The sequence below is a fragment of the Cricetulus griseus genome, assembly GCF_003668045.3.
Source record: "Cricetulus griseus strain 17A/GY chromosome 1 unlocalized genomic scaffold, alternate assembly CriGri-PICRH-1.0 chr1_0, whole genome shotgun sequence".
In the NCBI taxonomy this organism is placed as follows: domain Eukaryota; kingdom Metazoa; phylum Chordata; class Mammalia; order Rodentia; family Cricetidae; genus Cricetulus; species Cricetulus griseus.
In genome coordinates, this window is record NW_023276806.1 from 89341357 (window position 1) to 89344685 (window position 3329).

Here is a 3329-nt window from a genome sequence, read left to right on the forward strand (position 1 = left end):
TAGGACTACTGGATTTGATGTATTTTTAGCTTTCATAATTGAATGCATAAAAACAAGGAGAGACTGAGACAAGAATAGAAAAATCATAAAATAATAATTTTCACCCAGACAATAAATAAGGAAGTCTGAGACAACTAAGAAAAGAAGCACTTTCACAGAGTCATGAAGAATAGATTCAAGCTGTCTGAGAATGGACAAGTAGAAAAGGTGTTAAACACCAAACAAATACCAAAAGAAAAGGCAAGGAGTAAGAGAATAATGGGAGTATATTAGGACAGCTGTCAGTTCAATGCTAACAGGAGCCAAGTGCCAGACAGATGATGAGTCACACATAGGCCTAGAGTCAAAGCCAGCCTGATGTTTTAGAAAGATGTCAGACAGATCATCTGGATATATTGTAGAAGGTTAAAGGGGGATGACTAAAAGCAGGGAGCAAACGAGATGGGAAAGGAATAGGAAATGGTAGTTGATGGATCCAGAATTTAGAGTAATTCCTATAGTCATTCCTTTAGTGACCTGGACGGGTGAGAGTGAATTAAATCGTCATTGAACTAGTCCATCAGTGAATACAAGATATAATTTCACCCTAAGAGCTGACAAAGTGAGAAACAATAAAATGGAATTGTAGTTGTTTGTGAGATACCTAAATACCTACAAGAGGGGAAACATGCTATTCTGCCATAGAACAAAAATCTTAGAAATGTACTCTGCAGACTGTACAAAATAAGGCATTCGAGGTTGTTCAAACTATAGAGATCAAATCTGGTTTTCTTAGTAAATCTCTGGTGTCTGGGAAATGTTCAATCTAATGTCTATGGAAATACTGAGTTCCAAATATAGCTACATTATCCAACTGTATTTAACACATTCTTTTAGTTACTATTTTTGCTTCCTAAAATGTATGATTTTTCCAGTGTTTTATGTTATCATAAATGTTTACACAATGACCTAGAAGTCAAACTGAAGTTCAAGACAAGGTATTGAATTTTGCCTGGCTTAGAATGTTTGGCATGTCAAATGGGCCCTTGCCTTCTACTGGTGTATTTAACTCTACCTCCATTTTATAGCTATAGGTCTCTGGTCTGTAAGTACATATTTCACAAAAGATGGTGCAGCTAGAGTATGAAAAAGCTCGAGCAGAAGCCACCTAACCTTAGTCATGCTCCATTACCATGGACTACTGTGCTCATAAAGTCACGGTTTTAGATAATTTAGATTAATTGAAAAGTAAATACTTAATTATCACTCTCCAAAGCTGCTCTGCATACTGACCTGATTTTAATCATGGAAAAGACTTTGCTGCATAAATACTGCATCATGTAAATGACCATTTATTATACATAACCCTTGATGGCTTTGCTCTTTGGGAATTTCTTTTTTAATCTCCCTTGGAGTTATTTATTGTAGCAGGCGGTATTTTCTGCCCTTTCATTTTAGTAAAACAACACTTCTTCTAAGCCTTAGACTCTCAGGTAATCAGAAGTCTCCCTTTGAAGTTTGGAACTTTTTTTCCCAAGATAGAGTGGCATGTATCAGAGACATGTAAAAATGTTTCTTACTCTTTGTAAAACAGTGGTTATTTGGCTGGTTTGTTGGTGGATTTATCAATTGACTGGAATATAAAATGAATAGATTTACTAATAAGATTAAGAAAATGAAATTTGTTAGCTATCAAGTAGAAATAAGCTAAAAGCAAGCAGCTGTGTGATCTTAATTTTTGTGAATTTTTCTCTCAGACAGAGTTATTTCTGTGAGTTCAATTTGAATTCACAGTGTAAACTAATACCTAGAATGTCACCTAAGGAAGGAAGCACCAACTTAATTTATTTAAATAGTTTTGAATGAATGAATTTGATAGTTCCTTGCTAAAACTATGTTAAATTAAACTCTAATTTGTGTTAAATCACGTATCAAATTCAATAATAGGATATAATGTCTGTAAGATGTATTATAAATTGTCTACTCAGAATACTAATTTTCTGAATAGAAAACTTTCATCTATGGTTAAGATTAGCTCTTTAAGTGAGTAGTAAAGCAATTTCTTTAGTTTTTAGCTTGAGTTACTCTGGAATCATATTATATACATATATCAGTTAATAGCAACTGTGATCACTAGTTTTATGCATCAGTTTTTGAACTATCATACCCAGATATTTGCTCAATCAGTACTCTGTGTTTCAATGAGGATGTTTTGTGATGTGATATTTAAATTGGTGGAATTTCAATTAACAACACTATAATGTGAGAGGACTTTTTCAATCTCCAAAAGACTGAACTGAACAAAAGGCTGTCATTTTCCAAGAAACGTTGAGTCCCATAGCATGACACCTTCAGACTCTATCTGTGTCAAGGGCTTTATAGCACTCTACCTTCAATCCAATTGCAGTTCTGTCTAAAACCTCAGCCTGCTGGCCTCACTTGTCAGATTTCAGACTTGCTAAGCCGATGATCGAATTCCTTAAAATAAATCTCTCTTTCTGTTATTGCTTCTGTTTTTCTAGAGATCGTTGAATAATATAATAACATTTTATTTATTAACTTTAAAATCCATTGTCCATGTTATCCAGGTAGAATCAAACAATACACAATAGCAAATGATTTCCATGGTTGGAAAACTGGTGGTTATGATTCTGTTTAATTTTAATTGTGGGTTTTACAGGATCTAGAGTCACTTAAGAGACAACTCCCTGGAAATGTTTGGGAGAGTTACTAGGTTTCATTAACTGAAGTGAAAAGAATCACTTAAATATGGGTGGCACCCTTCCATAGGCAGGATCCCAGAATTATAAGAAGAAAGAGAAGCCAACATCCTGCATTCATTGGACCGATTGTGGGTGCCATATGACCAGTCCCTAATACCCTTGACATCATGACTTCATTACCCTGATGAACTACCTTATACATAAGCCCAAATAAAGTCTTTCTTCCTTCAGTTGTTTTTGACACAGAAATAAGAGTGGTATCAGAAAGTGGGCCATTGCTGTGATAAACCCGACCATGTGGTTCTCAATCCTTGAAATTCTATTGAGAGAAGAATGATAAAAAGTTTGAAATGTTGGGCTAGCAAATTCCTTAATGTTGTGATCAGAGTTTAATGGACTATCCTGGTGTGAATTTAGTTAACTGAAATGCTTAAAGAAATACTTTAAAAAATGCAGTCTGTGAAGGCCCAGCTTAAGAGATTTCTTAGGGGAATGGAGACTTTACTGGGAACAGAACCACAGTTACTCTCGTTCTATTCTGGCAGAAAATGGCTTCATTCTGCCATGTTCTGAGATCTGGAATAAAAGTGAATTCAGAAGGCTACTGCTTACTGCTTGCATCCAAGT